Raw genomic sequence first — 9,848 nt, 5'->3', positions numbered from 1 at the left:
TAGTCACATGCTTACAGGAAGGAGTCATAGTCACATGCTTACAGGAAGGAGTCATAGTCACATGCTTACAGGAAGGAGTCATAGTCACATGCTAACAGGAAGGCGTCATAGTCACATGCTTACAGGAAGGAGTCATAGTCACATGCTTACAGGAAGGCGTCATAGTCACATGCTTACAGGAAGGAGTCATAGTCACATGCTTACAGGAAGGAGTCATAGTCACATGCTTACAGGAAGGCGTCATAGTCACATGCTTACAGGAAGGAGTCATAGTCACATGCTTACAGGAAGGAGTCATAGTCACATGCTTACAGGAAGGAGTCATAGTCACATGCTTACAGGAAGGAGTCATAGTCACATGCTTACAGGAAGGAGTCATAGTCACATGCTTACAGGAAGGAGTCATAGTCACATGCTTACAGGAAGGCGTCATAGTCACATGCTTACAGGAAGGTCATAGTCACATGCTTACAGGAAGGAGTCATAGTCACATGCTTACAGGAAGGGTCATAGTCACATGCTTACAGGAAGGAGTCATAGTCACATGCTTACAGGAAGGCGTCATAGTCACATGCTTACAGGAAGGAGTCATAGTCACATGCTTACAGGAAGGTCATAGTCACATGCTTACAGGAAGGCGTCATAGTCACATGCTTACAGGAAGGAGTCATAGTCACATGCTTACAGGAAGGTGTCATAGTCACATGCTTACAGGAAGGAGTCATAGTCACATGCTTACAGGAAGGAGTCATAGTCACATGCTTACAGGAAGGAGTCATAGTCACATGCTTACAGGAAGGAGTCATAGTCACATGCTTACAGGAAGGCGTCATAGTCACATGCTTACAGGAAGGAGTCATAGTCACATGCTTACAGGAAGGAGATAGTCACATGCTTACAGGAAGGCGTCATAGTCACATGCTTACAGGAAGGCGTCATAGTCACATGCTTACAGGAAGGCGTCATAGTCACATGCTTACAGGAAGGAGTCATAGTCACATGCTTACAGGAAGGCGTCATAGTCACATGCTTACAGGAAGGCGTCATAGTCACATGCTTACAGGAAGGAGTCATAGTCACATGCTTACAGGAAGGAGTCATAGTCACATGCTTACAGGGAGGAGTCATAGTCACATGCTTACAGGAAGTTGTCATAGTCACATGCTTACAGGAAGGAGTCATAGTCACATGCTTACAGGAAGGAGTCATAGTCACATGCTTACAGGAAGGCGTCATAGTCACATGCTTACAGGAAGGCGTCATAGTCACATGCTTACAGGAAGGCGTCATAGTCACATGCTTACAGGAAGGAGTCATAGTCACATGCTTACAGGAAGGCTTCATTCACATGCTTACAGGACTTCATTCACATGCTTACAGGATTCATCTCTATGTACACTTCATTCATCTCTATGTACACTTCATTCATCTCTATGTACACTTCACTCATCTCTACGTACACTTCATTCATCTCTATGTACACTTCACTCATCTCTACGTACACTTCATTCATCTCTACGTACACTTCATTCATCTCTATGTACACTTCATTCATCTCTATGTACACTTCATTCATCTCTATGTACACTTCATTCATCTCTACGTACACTTCATTCATCTCTATGTACACTTCATTCATCTCTACGTACACTTCATTCATCTCTACGTACACTTCATTCATCTCTATGTACACTTCATTCATCTCTATGTACACTTCACTCATCTCTATGTACACTTCATTCATCTCTATGTACACTTCACTCATCTCTATGTACACTTCATTCATCTCGATGTACACTTCACTCATCTCTATGTACACTTCATTCATCTCGATGTACACTTCACTCATCTCTATGTACACTTCATTCATCTCGATGTACACTTCACTCATCTCGATGTACACTTCACTCATCTCTATGTACACTTCATTCATCTCGATGTACACTTCATTCATCTCTATGTACACTTCATTCATCTCCAGGTACACTTCACTCATCTCTATGTACACTTCACTCATCTCTACGTACACTTCATTCATCTCTACGTACACTTCACTCATATCTATGTACACTTCATTCATCTCTACGTACACTTCATTCATCTCTATGTACACTTCACTCATCTCTACGTATACTTCATTCATCTCTACGTACACTTCATTCATCTCTACGTAGACTTCATTCATCTCTACGTACACTTCATTCATCTCTACGTACACTTCATCCATCTCTACGTACACTTCATTCATCTCTACGTACACTTCACTCATCTCTATGTACACTTCATTCATCTCTACATACACTTCACTCATCTCTACGTACACTTCACTCATCTCTACGTACACTTCACTCATCTCTATGTACACTTCATTCATCTCTATGTACACTACATTCATCTCTACGTACACTTCATTCATCTCTACGTACACTTCACTCATCTCTATGTATACTTCATTCATCTCTACGTACACTTCATCCATCTCTACGTACACTTCATTCATCTCTACATACACTTCACTCATCTCTACGTACACTTCACTCATCTCTACATACACTTCACTCATCTCTATGTACACTTCATTCATCTCTATGTACACTACATTCATCTCTACGTACACTTCATTCATCTCTACGTACACTTCACTCATCTCTATGTATACTTCATTCATCTCTACGTACACTTCATCCATCTCTACGTACACTTCATTCATCTCTACGTACACTTCACTCATCTCTACGTACACTTCATTCATCTCTACGTACACAACATTCATCTCTACGTACACTTCATTCATCTCTACGTACACTTCATTCATCTCTACGTACACTTCATTCATCTCTATGTACACTTCACTCATATCTACGTACACTTCATTCATCTCTATGTACACTTCACTCATCTCTATGTACACTTCATTCATCTCTACGTACCCTTCATTCATCTCTATGTACACTTCATTCATCTCTACGTACACTTCATTCATCTCTATGTACACTTCACTCATCTCTATGTACACTTCATTCATCTCTATGTACACTTCATTCATCTCTACGTACACTTCATTCATCTCTATGTACACTTCATTCATCTCTACGTACACTTCATTCATCTCTATGTACACTTCATTCATCTCTATGTACACTTCACTCATCTCTACGTACACTTCACTCATCTCTATGTACACTTCACTCATCTCTATGTACACTTCATTCATCTCTATGTACACTTCACTCATCTCTATGTACACTTCATTCATCTCTATGTACACTTCATTCATCTCTATGTACACTTCATTCATCTCTACGTACACTTCATTCATCTCTACGTACACTTCATTCATCTCTATGTACACTTCATTCATCTCTACGTACACTTCACTCATCTCTACGTACACTTCATTCATCTCTATGTACACTTCATTCATCTCTATGTACACTTCATTCATCTCTATGTACACTTCATTCATCTCTACGTACACTTCATTCATCTCTATGTACACTTCATTCATCTCTACGTACACTTCATTCATCTCGATGTACACTTCACTCATCTCGATGTACACTTCACTCATCTCTATGTACACTTCATTCATCTCTACGTACACTTCACTCATCTCTATGTACACTTCATTCATCTCTACGTACACTTCACTCATCTCTATGTACACTTCACTCATCTCTACGTACACTTCATTCATCTCTACGTACACTTCACTCATATCTATGTACACTTCATTCATCTCTACGTACACTTCATTCATCTCTATGTACACTTCATTCATCTCTATGTACACTTCACTCATCTCTATGTACACTTCATTCATCTCTACGTACACTTCATTCATCTCTATGTACACTTCATTCATCTCTATGTACACTTCATTCATCTCTACGTAGACTTCATTCATCTCTACGTACACTTCATCCATCTCTACGTACACTTCATTCATCTCTACGTACACTTCACTCATCTCTATGTACACTTCATTCATCTCTACGTACACTTCATTCATCTCTACGTACACTTCATTCATCTCTATGTACACTTCATTCATCTCTACGTACACTTCATTCATCTCTACGTACACTTCATTCATCTCTACGTACACTTCACTCATCTCTATGTACACTTCATTCATCTCTACGTACACTTCATCCATCTCTACGTACACTTCACTCATCTCTACGTACACTTCACTCATCTCTACGTACACTTCATTCATCTCTATGTACACTTCATTCATCTCTATGTACACTTCATTCATCTCTATGTACACTTCATTCATCTCTACGTACACTTCATTCATCTCTACGTACACTTCATTCATCTCTACGTACACTTCATTCATCTCTGTGTACACTTCATCCATCTCTACGTACACTTCATTCATCTCTACGTACACTTCACTCATCTCTATGTACACTTCATTCATCTCTACATACACTTCACTCATCTCTACGTACACTTCATTCATCTCTATGTACACTACATTCATCTCTACGTACACTTCACTCATCTCTACGTACACTTCACTCATCTCTATGTACACTTCACTCATCTCTACGTACACTTCACTCATCTCTATGTACACTTCATTCATCTCTACGTACACTTCACTCATCTCTATGTACACTTCATTCATCTCTACGTACACTTCATCCATCTCTACGTACACTTCATTCATCTCTACGTACACTTCATCCATCTCACGCACACTTCACTCATCTCACGTACACTTCACTCATCTACGTACACTTCATTCATCTCTATGTACACTACATTCATCTCTACGTACACTTCATTCATCTCTATGTACACTTCATTCATCTCTACGTACACTTCATTCATCTCTACGTACACTTCATTCATCTCTATGTACACTTCACTCATCTCTACGTACACTTCATTCATCTCTATGTACACTTCACTCATCTCTATGTACACTTCATTCATCTCTACGTACACTTCATTCATCTCTATGTACACTTCATTCATCTCTACGTACACTTCATTCATCTCTATGTACACTTCACTCATCTCTATGTACACTTCATTCATCTCTACGTACACTTCATTCATCTCTACGTACACTTCATTCATCTCTACGTACACTTCATTCATCTCTATGTACACTTCACTCATCTCTATGTACACTTCATTCATCTCTATGTACACTTCATTCATCTCTATGTACACTTCATTCATCTCTACGTACACTTCATTCATCTCTATGTACACTTCATTCATCTCTATGTACACTTCATTCATCTCTATGTACACTTCATTCATCTCTATGTACACTTCATTCATCTCTACGTACACTTCATTCATCTCTACGTACACTTCATTCATCTCTATGTACACTTCATTCATCTCTATGTACACTTCACTCATCTCTACGTACACTTCATTCATCTCTATGTACACTTCATTCATCTCTACGTACACTTCATTCATCTCTACGTACACTTCACTCATCTCTACGTACACTTCATTCATCTCTATGTACACTTCATTCATCTCTACGTACACTTCATTCATCTCTACGTACACTTCATTCATCTCTACGTACACTTCATTCATCTCTATGTACACTTCATTCATCTCTACGTACACTTCATTCATCTCTACGTACACTTCATTCATCTCTATGTACACTACATTCATCTCTACGTACACTTCATTCATCTCTATGTACACTTCATTCATCTCTACGTACACTTCATTCATCTCTATGTACACTTCATTCATCTCTACGTACACTTCATTCATCTCTATGTACACTTCACTCATCTCTACGTACACTTCATTCATCTCTATGTACACTTCATTCATCTCTATGTACACTTCATTCATCTCTATGTACACTTCACTCATCTCTACGTACACTTCACTCATCTCTATGTACACTTTTCATCTCTATGTACACTTCATTCATCTCTACGTACACTTCACTCATCTCTACGTACACTTCACTCATCTCTATGTACACTTCATTCATCTCTATGTACACTTCATTCATCTCTATGTACACTTCACTCATCTCTACGTACACTTCACTCATCTCTACGTACACTTCATTAACAGATAATGACAGTAAGATGTGAAGTTCCAGAAGACCCAAGCCGGTTCCCTGTGAGCTACCTTGTGAGGCCGAGAGGAGCATCAGAACCGCCACCGTAGTCCACATCATCAGAACCGCCACCATAGTCCACATGTTCAGGTCTCCAGCTGCTGAAGAGGAACCGGAGCGTGGGCTCTTATAGCGCCTCACAAAGAGGAAGCACAGCGCTCATGGAAACCATCACGACACACAGCCGGCCGCCAGGTCCATGTACGTCCAGGTTTCCTGCAGCAGGATTCATCACCCACAATGCAACAGGAACTGCGAACACAGGCGTGTACTCTGTATAATATATATGACATCACCCCCGAGACCGTTGAGTACTCGTTAACTGTTTGGTACCAAACAAGGTACTAATTACTTTATGTGTTGTGCTTTTTACTTTTTATTCTAGAAATGTTAATCCATCTATCCACCTATACTTATCTATCCATCTATCTACCTATCTATCCATCTATCTACCTATACCTATCTATCCATCCATCTATCTACCTATCTATCCATCTATCTACCTATCTATCTACCTATACCTATCTATCCATCCATCTATCTACCTATCTACCTATCCATCTATCTATCTGTCTATCTATCCATCTATCTATCTATCTATCTATCTATTTATCTATCCATCTATCTATCCATCTATCCATCTATTTATCTATCCATCTATCTATCTATCCATCTATCTACCTATCTACCTACATATACCTATCTATCTATCTACCTATCTATCTATCTATTTATCTACCAAACAAGGTACTAATTACTTTGTGTTGTGCTTTTTACTTTTTATTCTAGAAATGTTAATCCATCTATCCACCTATACCTATCTATCCATCTATCTACCTATACCTATCTATCTATCTACCTATCTATCTATCTATTTATCTACCTACCTATCTATCTATCTATATATATATAGGAGGGACAAGAACATGGGAATCACCCAAATTCACAGACCTGTTCAGACATGCACTAATAATAAGTCCCACGTATAATATGTATTTATAAACATCCCATAATAACCTCAGGAATAGTCACAACGGCGTGAGACGCTGCTGAGGAACCAGAAAGAGGAATTACTCACAAACGTGGAATGCGGCCGAGATATTTAAAGAACACTTCTGAGCAAGTGTCCATCCAAGGGTCCACGCCCCAGAGCTTCATGATGTGTTCATGCTTCTAACCAGTGGAATAAAAAGAGCTCCCAATGAGTTCATCAATACCCTGATCAATACCCTGATCAATACCTTGATCAATACCCTGATCACATGTCATTAAAGTCCATCAGTGACTCACAGCTGATTTTATTCTAACAGAATTAAGTAAAACGTGATTAATTACTGAATAAACAAATATATATATATGTTTAATATATATATATATATACATATATATGTATTTATACATATATACACTACCCCAACATTATTTATTTCAATATATTTATATATATATATATATTAGGGCTGTCAATCGATTAAAATAAATTCACAAATTAATCGCACATTTTGAAATTCATTACAGTTTTTCTCCATTGCTTTGGCTCAATTCTTGAAACAGAAATTACATTCTCAAAGATCTTAGTGCATTTGGTAAAATAGCATATATGGTTCAGCACAACTACATAGATCCCCTTCAAAAGGTCATATCTCACCCAAAACAGTTAACTCAAGCTTCAAACCCAAATCATTTTCTCATAAAAATAGTCAGTGCCCCCAAAATGAAAACTTCCTTCTCGATTGCTGTGGCTCATCTCTCTCGGAAAAAAAGGACATTCTCAAAGCTTTAAATACATTTGCCAAAATAACCTAGATGGTTTAGCAAAACACTATGGCACACCTGCAAAAGGTCATATCTCTCCCAAAACAGACAACTCATCAGTCAAAACTCATTCCTTTTCTCATACAAATAGTCAGTGCCCCCAAAATAAAAAGTCCCTTCGTCATTGTTTACAGTTTTTCTCCATTGCTTTGGCTCAATTCTTGAAACAGAAATGACATTCTCAAAACAACTCGTGCAAACCTCCAAACAACTGGGCACTTGTTCACAACAGATTTGAATTTCTCATTCCTTTAATCAAATTGCAATTGTTTTAGAAACTCCTTGCAAATGACAAGTACAATTGCCTACAACTTGCACACATTTCAAATGATTTAGCACATCTGTGCAAACGGTTAGGTACAATTGCCTTCAGTTAGCCCAATTACCAATTGAATACATCTTGCTGGTCTAAACTGACTGTTGCTTCTCAGTCAAGTGGTTGTTCTCTGCAAAACATCTTGGCATAATTTCCTTGTGTACATCATCACCTGCACAATAGTTCACTCTACTGTCAAAATCGTTCAGGCACATAATACCATGAAAAATATCATGGTATATACTGTAATATGGATCTCTTGGATCATCGGCTTCATTTTCAGGTGAAACTAGAACTTTACTATTCAAGGGGGAGTTTCTCACATCCGATCACCAATCACACAGTAATTTTAGTTAGCTGACAGGTGCTATCCAGGAGTATAAATGCTTCCATCAAATATCTAGGGCTTGACAAAGTTCAGTACAGTTTACAGTATGAACATGGAAGCACCTGGCCAGGTAAACGAACAAGGGCAACTGCCTGTTCGAGGAAGAGGAGGAAGAAGAAGAGGAAGAGGAGCAAGGGTGCGTGGTGGTGGAGGGTGTATGAGCATCGGGCTCTAAACCAGAGGTCCCTTCTCCAGGCAATGGATGCTGCTTGTGCCGATGTCACAGCAGACCAGTGCAGGGGATGGTTGCGGCATGCAGGGCGATTCTTCCCCCGTTGCATCGCAAGGGAGAACATCAGATGCGATGTTGACGAAAATCTGTGGCCAGACAGACGTGAGCGCGAGGATGAGCAGGAGAGTGAGGATGAACTCCAGCTTTGAGCTTCAGCTTTGCTTTACTTTCCTACTGTATGTTTTGTTACAGTAGTGTAGGCTATACTTAATTTTATTTTTGATGTGCTTTTTGTTTGACACTATTTTTTGCTGTACACATTTTCTGTTTCGGTTTTGCAATTACTGTAACAATTTCCATGGCAGTATAAGTGCAATACAGTATGTGATGTGAAACCTTGTTGGCTCCTCTTGAATGAATCTTTTTTCTGTTTGATACACATAGTATTCTGGAAAGAAAACATCTACTACAGTAACCATTCTGTGTCAAAGGACGAAGCCAAGATTGAATTGTGCACATGAGGGATATTTCTATGGTCCACTGCCATAATGACAAAACATCTAAACATTTTGACCTGCAGTGTTTAAACAATGACGAAGGGACTTTTCATTTTGGGGGCACTGACTATTTGTATGAGAAAAGGAATTCGTTTTGACTGATGAGTTGTCTGTTTTGGGAGAGATATGACCTTTTGCAGGTGTGCCAAAGTGTTTTGCTAAACCATCTAGGTTATTTTGGCAAATGTATTTAAAGCTTTGAGAATTATCTTTTTTTCAAGAGAGAGATGAGCCACAGCAATCGAGAAGGAAGTTTTCATTTTGGGGGCACTGACTATTTTTATGAGAAAATGATTTGGGTTTGAAGCTTGAGTTAACTGTTTTGGGTGAGATATGACCTTTTGAAGGTGATCTATGTAGTTGTGCTGAACCATATATGCTATTTTACCAAATGCACTAAGAGCTTTGAGAATGTAATTTCTGTTTCAAGAATTGAGCCAAAGCAATGGAGAAAAACTGTAAACACT

The sequence above is a fragment of the Pseudoliparis swirei genome, chromosome 16 (genome assembly GCF_029220125.1).
Source record: "Pseudoliparis swirei isolate HS2019 ecotype Mariana Trench chromosome 16, NWPU_hadal_v1, whole genome shotgun sequence".
In the NCBI taxonomy this organism is placed as follows: Eukaryota; Metazoa; Chordata; class Actinopteri; order Perciformes; family Liparidae; genus Pseudoliparis; species Pseudoliparis swirei.
This window is presented reverse-complemented; position numbering follows the sequence as displayed.